Consider the following 14,104-nt stretch of genomic DNA (forward strand, 5'->3'; position numbering starts at 1 on the left):
CAAAATGTGTAGAAATTTTTGCTTTATTCTTAAATAGTACACTCTTTCAGCTCACTTGCTTAGCGCATGGTCCATTGGGTCTGTTTAAGACCTATCAGACCTCTGCTGTGTTTCAGACCTCAGACTGAAATGAACACTTTTCGAGTCAGAAAGCTCACAAATTATGTCACTTATCCCAAGAGAAAGCCGGTAAGTAAGGATGGACAGACCTAAGCAAGTTCATTCTTTAAAACAATTCAAAATGTGAATCTGACTTACTACTAAGCAACAGTACACCACTTAATTACACAATTATTATTAGATATCAGGTGGCGCTAAGAAGTCAAGGTCTCCTGACTCTGAGCCAAAAGCTTTTAGGTATTAATCATGCAAAGAATTAAGAGTTTTAAACAGTTTCTTAAATCATTACAGCAACTCATGGTGAAAATTCAAACAGTTATTAAACAGCGTTTCAACTTACAAACATATGTAAATAAGAAATATAGAAAATTTTTAATCTTAATATTTGTAAAATTAAATTTAAACTAATCACAAATTAATGCTGTATCAAATTAATACTAGATCAAAGAAAATGTACAAATTCATACAGTATTCCTTATTTATTTGTGGTAAAAGGATGCTTTCTCAAAAAACAGTTTCACCTTTTATTAATTATATGAGACCTCCAGTATAGTTTTCTGTCAGACCTAAAGCTAAGGTACCTAAGGTTTGTAAAACAGAGCAAAACTGTCCTTCATGTTCTTTTTTTATTCACACTTACTTTTTGTTTTCAAAGAGAAAAGCAAAACTTAAGGTATTTGTGTATGCTTCAAAAACTGAACTACACAAAAAAACTGATTTTTTAAGACAGTAGGTCAACATTCAGAAACACATAAGGAAATGCAGTAAACCAAGTCACTAAAACTTGAAAATGTACTGAAAAGGCCAAAATTATACAAGCATTAGCCATTGAAATAAGTACAATAGAGTGTATACTATATAATTACCTCCTGAAGTTTTCCATCCTTAGCTTTCGTACTTCCTTAGCATTTACACATTTATCACCGAATTGAGTTGGAAGGTACCTTACTCCACGCTCCTAGTTAGAACAGACTATCCAAATCCTTATCTCTGACAGATGGTCTGCCAACCTCTACATAAATGCCTCCAATGACTATACCCCCAGTGCACCTGTGAAAGGCAGTCTCGATGAGCCTCGATGCATAAAACAGTCAAAATATCAACTTTTTGTTTTTTGTGGATTTCCGACACACTTTGAAAAAAAAATCTTGAAAGGGTTTTGTAGTCCCTGGCCCCCGAGTGTGGGCTAGATTTAGTGACCCACTTCTACCCAAGAGTACAATAGAAATGTGGGCTGTCACTTCCAAGACTTACAGACTGCAGTATCCATCCTGAGCCCAGGCATGTGCCCTCTCTGACTACTCACTCTGGAGGAAGCCAGCTGCCACGTCATGAGGCAACCTTGTGGAAAGATCCAAGTGACACAACCAAGGGAAGACTCTAGTCAGCAGCCAGTGAAGAATGGAAGCCCTCAGTCCCACAGCCCACATCACTGAGACTGGAAGGAGACCATCCCCGAGTCAAGCTTTCAGGTGAGACCACAGCCCCTGCGGCAGCTTGACTGCAACCTTGAGACCATAACCATTTTGTCACGATGGTTGGATATATCCGAATGAATATTTCCATCTGCTGACTGCAGATGGAAACGTCCAGAAAGGAAGTTTAGGAAAGCAGATGTACATTTTTCCATATGCTTGTGCTTTTCAAGAATGAGTAATAATAGGAAATTTTTATACATAAAAATAATGTCACTTATATGCAAAGCAGCTCAAATTGTTATTAAATGCATTAAATAGTCAAAATATCGACTTTTTGTTTTTTGTGGATTTCTGACACATTTTGAAAAAAATATTGAAATCCATAAACACAGCAAAAGAGTTCAATCAGAGACCCCTAGCTGGGCCGTGCCCAGATGCCCGACCCTCATAAACAGTGCAATTTCTTCTTTTAGGCCACTAATTCTGGGGGTAATTTGTTACACAGAAACAGATAATATGGAACTTCAATTTTCTCATATGTATAAAAAGGTGTTTTTTTTTCCTAATATTGAATGGAAATCTACTTTCTTATGACTTTCATCTAGTTATGTCTTCAGGGTCAGCATAATACAAGTCTGTTATGTTAAAAACTTTCACTCATTTGAATCTTACAATAACCATGTCTATTCCTATACTTGCTTCAACTACTCTTCACATAGCTTTCAGATCCCCTATCATTCTGATCATTCCCCTCTTAAATTTGTTAATCTGCCTCTTAAAACACCCAAGATTTAACATAACATACCACATGTGGTCTGGTCAATACCATGTTTCCCCGAAAATAAGTCCGGGTCTTATATTAATTTTTTGCTCCAAAAGATGCATTAGGGCTTATGTTCAGGGGATGTCATCCTGAAAAATCATGCTAGGGCTTATTTTCCAGTTAGGTCTTATTTTCGGGGAAACACAGTAACTGTAACACTTCCCATGATGGGGGCACTATACAATGAATACACCTAAACACCTAAAATATAAAGAGTGTCATAAAAGAAGTATAAATAAAATGCCATGGAACTTCAGAGGAATAATGTGGTTTCCTGCTAAGAATGGGTTTGAAGAATTGTTAATATCATAATACGCAGAGATGGGAAGTGAAAAGGCACTAACATTTATTGTGCGTCTACTATGTCAGGCTCTGTGCTAAATACTCCTGTATATTATCTATGTAATTCTTACAACTCTAGAATTTCATTTTACAGATGATTATACTAAGGCTCAGAGACATTCGGTACTTGTCTCAGGTCACATAGCAAAACGTGCAGGAGCAAGAATGGGATAACAGTATCTATCGGACTAAAATCCTGTGACCTTGCCCCAATAACATTCTGACACTTAACATGGGTAAAACCAAGAGGGGATAATTAGGGTTCAAGTAATCTTGAGCCTAATGTCAGTCAAAGTTTTAGCAATTGGAATTCAACTTATTTCTTATGCTGTGTAGTGATTTCACCATTCATTGGCTGAGTCGAAGCCACAATGCTTCTTAAACTTTTTTCTCCATTAAGGCCGAAGAAACTGAATACATCCCCAGAGAGCCCTTAAGCATGAAATTTCTTTGAAGTCTTTGAATTTTACCATAGAAATTACTGTGAATATTACATTGTCTATACTATCTTTTTAATACAAAAACAGTATTTCTTTATCCAAGTCTTCATGTAAATTGATAGCATCTCCATAAGTGTGTGCCATGTTATGTGACCACAAATTTATCCCCTGGCAGATAGCAGCTTATCTCTAACACTGCAAATACTCCTATTTGAAAAGCATAGGTCAAAGAGGACAAAGTAAGCAATTTCTTTATAATTCAAGAACCAATGATCCACACTGAGGATTAATACCAAATGAAACTCAAGTCAGAGTTATTGGCTATAGCCTTATTTTCTAAATACGAGAACATCCTACTGAAAGCAAGAAAGCAACTCTGACCCACATATAGAGAGGAAACACCCTTTTCTCCATGTCACCACAGTAATAAAGAACCTCTCCCAAGGAGTGAAGACGCACCTTAATAGTTCCCATGAACCTTTTAAGGCCATTGTAAGAAGTAAGGTACTGGGCCTGAAAATGCTAAATAGATCATGCAGAAAATTTTAATTATCCTTGCCAATGCTCCACTCTATTAAAAGGTAATCAATAAATGCCTTAAATTTTTTCCAGAGTGCTTTCAAATACATTATTTTATTCAACTTCAGAGTCCATTCCCAGACTAAAACAATGACAGGTATTATCCCCATTTTACAGATCTAGAAATCAGAGTCAGTAGCTCTTCCAAGATTGTAATCAGTAGCAAAGGGAAACTTAAATCCAGGCAATCTGACTTCCAGCTTCCTGATCTAGTAAGGAAAATTGCATCTTTTCATACTTATTTTGAAGTGTTTTTCAAACTGTAGCATATATCAAGCATACACATGCTGTCCATTCAGCAAGTAACTGATAAACTTGATTTCACAAACAGAAGAGGCTGAATACAATTATGTAACTAGGAACATAAGATAGTACCCCTGTTCTCTTACAATACATTCCTATTACTGGCTTTAAAAAAAAAAAAAGAGAGAGAGAAAGGAAGTCAAGGGTGGGCAATAAACAGGTTAAAATCACTTCACAAAAACAATTACATATTTAGTATACTTGAAACGACTGTAATACTATGTCAACTGTAATTGAAAAAAATTTTTAAATATATTATTTATAATGGCATCTAAATTCAAGTTTTTTCTAACCTGACAATATACTGTTACGGCTTAATTGCTTGTTTTTTCCATGACTGTATAATAATTTTTCTTCCCTGTGTGGCAGCAATCTATCCCCCAAAACCTAACGTAAAATTGTTCATTATATCTTCCTCCCAAATGAGTCCTCAAGATTATACCATATAAAGGAAAATGGGCTCTTAGGCGTTTCTCCTTTCCTTGTAAAATTTCAATGCAACACATGCCAACACTGAAGACAAAAAAAAAAAAAAAATCTACTTCGATTTACTGTGAAAACAGATTTCCAGCATATTAAAAACCTACGTGTTAATTTCTGTGCCATTAACTTCTTGAAGTATTCTATGAAGTCTACAACAAAGGGAGGGAAATAAGTGGTAGGATCACAACCTATGAATCTGGGTGGAACAAAGACTTCTCCTCTCATTATGCAGAGAAAACCAAGTTGCCAAAATCGCCCCGCTCAGATGCCGTGCGTGGTTACTGACTGCAAGTCTGAGTACAGAGAAGAAAACCACAACTGCCTGCCCCTGCCCCTTTTGCCCAAGGCCTGGCCTCAGAGCTAGAGCCCCAATCTCTTTCTCCCCAATATAAGGAACCGGCTTAAACCTATGAGCTCGACAATCTCCCGCGCCTCCTATGCAAGCGCCCCCCGCGCGGGACCAACCCGCGTCCCCAATCCAGTCACCGCCCTTCCCCCGGACCTCCCGGCCCCAGACCCCAAAGGCTGCTTCTAATGACCACACACGTAAGAAAGGCCAAACCCGGCCCCGAGGGGCTGCCCCTCGCCGCCGCTCGCTCCCGACCTAGCAGCTCCCTCCCCTCCTCCGGCCAACGCCTGCCCACTTCTCGCACGGGCTCGGCGGAGGAGCCAGGAAGGAAGAATCAGAGCCGTTTGCCCCCCTCCGCCCCTCGGCAGCAGCGCGATGGGCACGACCCCTGCGGCCGCTTCTGCTCAGGGATGAGCAATGCCAGGTCGCGGGGCGTCGCTCTGCCCCCAAGAGCCGGGCTGGCAGTGAGGGGAAGGTGTGGTACAGGGACCGGGGCCTCACATCGGGCCGGGCAGTTCCCAAGTCCTCCTCCGGCGGAGCTGGGGCCTCACCCACGACCCAGTCCCACCTAAGCCTACTTAAGATCCGTCTCCAAGGGCCGCGAGCGCCGCCCTTGGGGTCTCCCGGGTCGGAGCCCCGTCTGGTGGTGACAGGTGGCGACGGGTGACCATGGCAACGCGAGGTGTGCAGCGCGGCGCGGCCCGACCCCGCCTCCGCCGCCTGGAGTCACGCACCTGAGGACGAGCCCGGAGAAGCGGCGGAGAAAGCAGCAGGGAGGCCGGCGGCCGGGGTCCCGAAGCGACCGGTTCCGGGTGGGGCGGGTGCTCGAGGGCGGCGATCTGGGCTTGGCGTCGGTCCTCCGGCCGCCCGTGCGTCAGTCCATCAGTTCGTCAGTCCGTCCTTCCTCCCGTGTGCCCCTCCCGGGTCGGCGGCCGCTCAGCCCAGCCTCTTGCAGACTGCAGTTGTCAAGCGGTGCCGGAGCCGAGCTCCAGCCCCAAGCCCAGCCAATCGCCGCGCTTCCCCGAGGCGCCTCAGGACCCCGCCGAGCGGGGCGGCCAGGCAGGTGCCTGCGCGGAAAGGAGAACCGGCTGGGCGGGCCCAGGCCTGGCGAGGTGGGGAGACACCTGGAATGACCCGCTCCGGCCCAGCGCTGCAAAGATCCACTGGACCGGGAGGAAGAGCCCGCGGCGGCGACTGTGTGAGAGACTGCAGCCGGGACGCAAACCCCTTACGGGCGGTGACCGTGCGTCCCGAAATAGCGCGGCGGGGATTGTCGCCTCCCAATCTGGAGTCCTCTGCGCATTAGAATGGACTCTTAATACTCCTCGATAATTTATTAATAAAGGCTAAGGAAATAAATCTTGCCTCCTACCTCTTCTCGCTCCAGTTTTCTCTCTCCAGTTTTGCAAGCAAACCCCAATTCCGTCCTGAAAGCTCCAGCAGCTTATTTGCCCCCTTGAGTTCTCATTTTATGATGCCGATCTGCCTAGAAGTATTTGTCAGTTACTTAATATTCAACGTGTTCACAGCTTTCTACTACCCCTTTTGGATCTACTAAGCAGCAAAGCCTACTTCCCACCTCTTTGGTGCAGTATGACATCCAAAATCCAGACCACCCACCTCTGGAAGATCATCTTCTCCAATCCAGAAGCTAAGAATGCAGACCTTTTTCTTCTCAAGAATGAACTTTTTATTATAAGAACTCTTAGCGTGTTCTTCTTCAGAACACGCTGGGTATTGCCGAGTTGTGTTTCCGGTTTGCAAAGCCTAAGACCCCTGAATAAGTGTATCATTTATTTCTAGCCGAAGCCTCCTGATTCATTTACCCTCAGGTGTATAAATAGTATTGATAAGGGCTAAACGAGTTTCTTAGCTCCCTAGTTCTTGATCCTAATCACCTTTCAAATCAGCTTTTTAATCTTAGAAGATTGTTCCTGGCCTGAATCATAGGAAGTCCCCTGCCCCCTGTTCCAGGCCATTCCAGGCCCAGCTCCAAGGTGAACACCGCCACCTGAATGACCGGATTAACCAAGAGGAAAAGACCACAGACTCCACGAAGCTAAACAGAATTTCTGTCACACAGCCACCTTGCCTCGATGGCTTTGGGTCCTGCTTCTTGGGCCAACACTTTTAACTGTTTAACCAAAATCTATTTTTTTTCCTCATGCAGAGGACTTGGAGATACAGATGATACCCTAGCAAGATTACCAGTCCCAACCAAAGAAGCCAACAGTCTTCCAGGCGGATCTCAAGACCCTTTCCTCTCATATAAGATCTGATAGGGCGACAGTTCTGTGAATCCCCCAACAGGCAGGGACAGCTCTACGCCCCTGCACAACAGGAATCAGATACAGAAAAAAAGAGCTCCTGTCCCTCAACTTCCCATCGAGAGTTTATGGGGATCACATCTCTCAAGGGGAAAACAAGGTAGGCATTTCTGCACATCCAACACAACCCATAGAATGTGACCACCCAAAAGACCTCCCCTCTCCGCCCAAAACTTCCCCTTCTCACTATAATTATCTACCTCTATCAGGAAACAAATGGGTACAAAATAGCTAACTAGATTAAACCAGTCACTCACACCTGCACAGTAAAGGCCACAATAACCTTCATTTCACCTGGGCCTCATTATAATATCATACATATGCCCGGAAGTTCATTAATATTATAACAGACTGAATTCTGGGAAAGAACATGTGCAGTCTGAAGAGATGAGGTAATAGCCTATTGTCAATCACAGGCCTCAATCAAGTGGTCCGTCCCATGCCTGGAAAGGAACCGCCCATTCTAGAGGAAAAAAAGGATAAAAATTCCAAGTACTCACCAGTCAGTGCCTTTGAGCCTTTTGAGCCCATTTTTCTGCTCAGGCCAACTCCAATCCCTTTGGAGTGTACTTTCTCTTCTAATAATGGCCTTGAGCCACTGCTTTTGGCTCGGGCCTCGTCTACCTCTTTGAGGTGTACTTTTTTTTTCCAATGAAATGCTTTTTCACTACTTTACCTCAGTGTCTTGTTCAATTCTTTGCTCGAGATGCCAAGTACCTGGACATTACGCCAAGAAGGGCCCACTCTCCGGTAACAGTATCCTACAAATATACAGGACACTCATCGGGGCTGAATTAAGCATTTGAGGTCTAACCACATAGAACTAAGGAAGAATACAGTGACACCAGCCATCAAGAGCCTCATCCTCAACAAAGGCTAAAAGCCAAGAGTGAGCTGGGCCTCCCAAGCTGAGGAAATGTGGTAAAAAGAGATTGGTAATAAAACCAAAAACATTTTTGGAAAGGAAAAATCTGACCCAATTTAAGATAAAAGAGGCGATAGCTTGAGAAAAAGGTTTTAAGAAAAATATTTACAAATTCAGGGAAAACAATTTGAGCACAAAAGTTGAACTGCAAAACTTCAACTGCCTAGTCCTGATAAACTTCTGGAAGAACGTCTTCATTAAGTACCCTCTCAGTGATAAGTGACAAATAAATATAAACAACTTAATATTACCCTGGGTCTTGATATATTTTTTAAAAACCCTTTACATGTTTAAATCAAAAAAGAGTGCAGGTATATCCTAGAAATAGTATGTCAATTATTTGGCCCATATAGTTCACCTGAAAATCTGCTTCTCAATCTTGATTCTCAAACAACAGCAGCTCCAAGAACCAGAACCATTTAAATATTTAGAATATTCAATTGGACCTAGAAGGAGTTACTAATTAGGGACAATCTGACAAACATTTGACCACCTATTAAAAGCAGAGTGCTATAAAAAATAAAGAACCTCACTGCTGGTACTACATTGGTTTTGGCATTCATTTAAGCACAAAATGAAGTGTTTGCCTATGTTCTCATTTAAACCTCATAGTCTCCCTTAAGATGCCTGTTAATTATTCCCATTTAGAGATTAAGGGAAATAAATTGCCCAAGGTCAAACAGCTGATATGTAGCACAGCCAAAATTCTAACTGTTCTGATTCATACAACCTTCTTTTCCATTCTTCCTCACTGTGTAACTGGAAATTTTAGCTGAAAGAAAATGGACTTTATCCTGACAAGAGAATAAAATGTCTTACTCATGTTTATATCCCCCATGTCACTTGCATCTCAATTTTCAATAAATAGTAATCAGAATTGTTAGAAGCAAATACATAACCATTATAGTTCCAGAAAAGGCGAATGGGATGGGAAAAGAACCAGGGACTGAAATACAAAACATCTGGTACATCTTACCACTTATACACTGACAAATGCGTTGATTGTGTATTTGCTTCCTAATGTCACATCAGGTTTTACACTACAACCTTAATAGCTGTTAGCCTAAGGTATCACCTTTCCTTCTGTACTCAACCACACTGGTTAAGATTAGATCTTCTTGTCTTTCACTCTAGTTGCAGCAAAGCAGCGAATTGTTCAGAAAGGACAAGGCTTTCTTAGATGAAGGACTGTCCTTAGATCCCGAGGTACTGCCTCAATCATTCACCAAATATTTATTAAGTGTCTGCCTACTGTGGATCAGGAACTAGGTTGGGCATCATTTGAAAATGCAAGTTCTAACTTGACAGAATGACTCATGATGCCTTGTGACATAAATGCCTACGGGCTAAGGTGGACCCCTTTTAATATGATTCTCAAATCTCACTTTTAAATAGGGGAATAATAGTTTTTGGTTGTCTCCAAATAGTAGAAAGGAGTCTGAGTACAAGCCAAAGTTAGGAAATCTTGCCCCAACCTGTTCAGGGGAAGTTCAGTGGGGATAAGGGAACTTGTTTTAAAAGCTCCACTCTTATTATTAGAACAGACACTCATAAATACACACACCAAAGAGCTGTATGCTTCAGAACCAGCAGTGCCCTGGCTCTGGGAGAACAAAGTATCACCACTAGCGCTTCTCTTTCAAACAGGTTCAAGGATTACGTAGATAGAATACCAGCGCTCCTGTCTAGACCCTAAAAAAAGCTTAAATTATAAGTGGATGGGTAGACCTAGCAAAGAAAAATACCTTCTTTTTCAACATAAAAGAGATGCACTTTTATTTATATTAATATCTGGATGTTATATTAAAAACAAAAACAAATTTTTAAAATATTTTGTTTTTTAAAAAAATAGCCCATTTTAATTAAGTCATTTAAATACTTCAACCCCTACCCCCAAGAGGAAACTATGTTAGGAAATGTTAATAATACATAAAGCACATTAATCATTATAATTTTGGATGGGTGTTAGGATAAGGTTAGTAAGTTTCTAGTAATAAGCTTGAGGCCATTTATTAGAACTTGCTATAAAGATGGAAGAAAATCACAGAAAGTCAGGTAGGTATCTTATTGTAAGTTCATGTGCCCCCAAAAAACTTACAAAAATCCTATTTCAGAAAAATTTAGTATTAGCATTTCTTTTGAGTTTTGTCAGTAACTAAGTAGGCTCTTTCCTAATAAATTTTCAGTTGTTTATCTAAAATGGTCACGCAAAGGCAACGACAAAATGATATATATTTTAGCAACTGTTCTTCTTATCCTAAAAAAATACATCCAAGGACTTCAAGGCAGTTTAACAGGTTTTCGGTGTTAGTATAATAAAGTATGTGCACAGACTCTCAGTACTACAAATAATATATGAATTGAGATTTTGCACAAAAGTTCAAATTGAAACACTTATCAGTCTACTGGTAACATATAAGAAATTTGCTCCTTACTTTATAACTTTAGAATTCCATTTATCCAGATACCATGCAGCAAAATGGTATCTCTGCCATGCCTCAAATACAATAGGTGCTTAATAAATACTTGTCTGATATATCAAAATGTTGTCCTTGATCCTATTCCATAATATAACAGTCTGCCCAGCACATGTAATATTCACCAGTACCAACAACACATTTAACACCTTGCTCACTGGTCATCTACCCTTCAGCCTCTATTTGTGGTAAGAAGGGAAGCATAGGGACCCTAAGAAAATCAGGCCTAGAGAATTGGGAATGTTCTGGGATGCAGGTAGAGATCTTTAAAAGTTCTTGATTTTCAGACACAATGCGTAGTGTTGTCAGCTCTTAGGAGCAACTGAGGCTTTTCAGAAGAACGTGGAAGTAAAATTGTCCTCTTTGAATTACCTCTGAGATCAACATTTAAATAAATTAGAGTAGAAATATGCAGTCACCTTAAAGCCCACAAACAGATGAGGCTTGGGCGGGTCAGTGGAATTGAAAACTCCAGCCAAGTTTCCAGTGTGGGTAAAAATCTTGAAGGTAGCTCCCCAGGCAACACGCCCCGCAGCATTGCTTCAGGCTCTGGGAGCCATTTTTCCTGTTTCTGCATTAACTTTATCTGTATCTTACACGATGTTCAAAGGCAATTAATTTATCTAATTCCCCTCATTCTGATTCACCCTCAAAATTATGTTTCAGTTTCCCACACGTGTCTGGGAAGAATTTATAGGCCACACAGATGTTTTACATCTGTAAATTGGCATCTATTTTCATATACTGGTTTTATGAGCTTGGTTTCAGTGACCCACCCGAGATGGAGGTGCTCTCCAAATGCTGATGAAATCGATTTCTGAGCCTGCAATACTAGGAATCAAACTCTGGACTCTAGCACATTCTCCAGAGTAATGTAACTTCTTGAGGCCTCTTGGGAAGCGGCCAAATGACTCTCCAGGCAACACCTCTCTCCATTGATGAGACCAGTTGAACTATTTTCCCTGTTTTAAAATTTCTACACTTAGAATATTAGTTTTTACTTAAGAAAACCAATTTAAATACAACACAACAATTATGAATCGTAGATATATATTAGACACTCGGCTTAAGAATCTAACAAACATGCTAGCTGAAAAAACGAATGGTATGATTTATTTTAGAGAGAGCTTCACTCAAAACAAAGGAGGGGAGGGGAGCCATTAAAGATTTTTTTAAACATTTGGACATACCAACCAAATGGAATGGGTGACACCTTGTTTCGATCCTTTTGCAATCAAACTGTGCGAGGCAAAATAACAACCCCCCAAAAGATGTCCATGTCCTAAACCCCAGAACCTGTGACTATATTACTTTACATGGTAAAAAAGACTTTGTTAGTGTGATTAAGTTAAGGGCTTGAAATGGGGAGATCAGCCTGGGTTACCCAGGTGGGTCCATTATAATCACATAGGTCCTTAAAAGCACAGAACCTTTCCCAGCTGGGGTCAGAGAGATGCAACCTGGCTAGCTTTGAGGATAGAAGGGGACCATGAGCCGAGGAATCAACCCCTAGAAGCTAGAAAAGGCAAGTAAATAGATTTCTCCTACAACATCCAAAAAGGGACGTAGCCCGGTCAGTACCTAGTTTTTTGCCCAGTGTGGCCTGTGTCAGACTTCTGACCTAGAGAACTGGTAAGATAATGAATTTGTGTTGCTTTAAGTCAGTAAATTTGCAGTAACTTGTTGCAACAGCAATACTGTGTTTCCCTGAAAATAAGACCTAGCTGGACCATCAGCTCTAATGCGTCTTTTGGAGCGAAACTTAATATAAGACCCAGTATTATATTACACTATAAAACCCGGTCTTATATTAAAATAAGACCGGGTCTTATATTTAATTTTTGCTCCAAAAGATGCATTAGAGCTGATGGTACAGCTAGGTCTTATTTTTGGGGAAACACGGTGATACACAAACTCAAAAATGATACTTTGAGACAAATCAGAAGATATTTTTAGACAGAGATTGGATATTAAATGGAATGTTAAGGAATTACTGTTAATTTTTGTTAATGTATACTATTATTTGCGCTACCTTCTTAAACTTTTTATTTGTTGAAGATACATACTGAAGTATTTATACATAAAATATCTGGGATTTGCTTTAAAATATACTGAAAAAGGTGGAATAGGTAAGATATTAAATTAGCAAAAAGATGGTTAATTGTTGAAGCTATGAGCTCATGACACTGTTCTATTATTGTGTGGGATTTTCCATAGTAAGGTTAAAAAAAAAAGTGAACTAACTTAGAAGAGAGCTCCTGAACACTGTATCAGCACTGTCAAAAAGAATTTTGTGATAATGGAAATGTTATCTATTAGCACTGAAGCCACTAGTCATGGGGCTGCTGAGCACTTGAAATATAACTAGTGCAGCTGAAAATGTTTCCTTTTATTTCATTTTAATTAAATAGCCGGATGTGGCTAGTGGCTACCGTATTACACAGTGCGGCTCTAGATATTGGAAAAGAGCCACGCTGCCTGAGTATTAGAATATAGTTCCTAAGTAAGCTCATGAAGCAAGTCAGTGCACGTCAGTTATGTTCGCCTGCCCAGCCTCTTTCCCTTTCCTGCTAATAGTCATACCCAGCTCCCACCCCACTCCATGCCCTTCACCACAGAGGCAGGGCTTAAGAGCCAGGCTATGATACTTCTTCCAGGCCACAGGGATTGGTCCCAGAAGAATGATCAGAGCCAGGGAAATCATAATCCTTGCTTGGAACGTGAAGTAGCTCCCTCGATTAGGAGGTCTATGGATGGAACTCTAGAGCTCGTGGCCATCATGTTCCCTTGACACACTGAGGTTCCTGAGAGAGTAAATCCAAAATGAGGATAAAGATGGACAGTCTTGATTCTCCTCAAGTTCTCAAACCCAGTCAACGCTGGAGTCAACTCTAGCCCTTCTTTCCCTTGTTTCAGGTAGATAAGCCAATCAATTCCTCCTATTTGTTTATGTTATTTTTGAGTTAAGTTCTATCAGTTACATCCTGGAAAAGTCTTAATACAAAATCCCAAAATTTCTTATGTGCCAGGGTCGTTAGCAAAATAGTAAGACTAATGGCACTGCTATCGACTGAACTGTTCCCCTAAAATTCTTATGTTGAAGCCCTAACCCCCCTCCATCCCACTGTACTCGAAATAAGAGCCTTTAAGGTGATTACAGTTAAATGAGGTCATACGGGTGGAACCCTGATGCAACTCGACAGAAGTGGTGCCCTTTTAAGAAGAGACAACAGAGCGCTCTCAGCCATGTGAGGACACAGGGAGAAGGCAGCCATCTGCAATCCGGAAAAGTCCTCAGCAGCCCTGACCATGCTGGCTGGCTGACACCATCATCTCGGACTGCCAGCCTACAGAACTATGAGAAAACCAAGCTGTTGTTTAAGCTGCCCGGTCTGTTTTGTTATGGCAGCCCTAGCAGACTAATACAGGCTCTCAGCATAACTCCCCAAGTACCAGTTACTACTAGTTCCTTCCTCAGGGTGAAGCAGACCCTGATTAGCAAAAATAATGATAGATTA

At 41.2% G+C, this 14,104-nt stretch overlaps 1 protein-coding gene across 7 annotated transcripts in view; it reads right to left on the reverse strand.

The window, feature by feature from the left end:
• Window positions 1–5,837, reverse strand: part of WDR47 (WD repeat domain 47) — a 48,888-nt gene extending 43,051 nt beyond the window's left edge. For 2 of the 7 annotated variants that reach the window (XM_074318376.2, XM_074318374.2), the window contains exon 1: window positions 5,592–5,731. The gene's annotated coding sequence lies outside the window, so the exon portion shown is untranslated. Of the gene's footprint in view, window positions 1–5,591 lie in introns of all 7 variants that reach the window. The other 5 variants (XM_019730539.3, XM_019730538.3, XM_074318377.2 and 2 more) reach the window with 5 other exon arrangements.
• Between the last annotated feature and the right edge of the window lie 8,267 nt (window positions 5,838–14,104).

Source organism: Rhinolophus sinicus, chromosome 7, assembly GCF_057876585.1.
Source record: "Rhinolophus sinicus isolate RSI-liver-muscle chromosome 7, RSI-T2T, whole genome shotgun sequence".
Classification (NCBI taxonomy): Eukaryota; Metazoa; Chordata; class Mammalia; order Chiroptera; family Rhinolophidae; genus Rhinolophus; species Rhinolophus sinicus.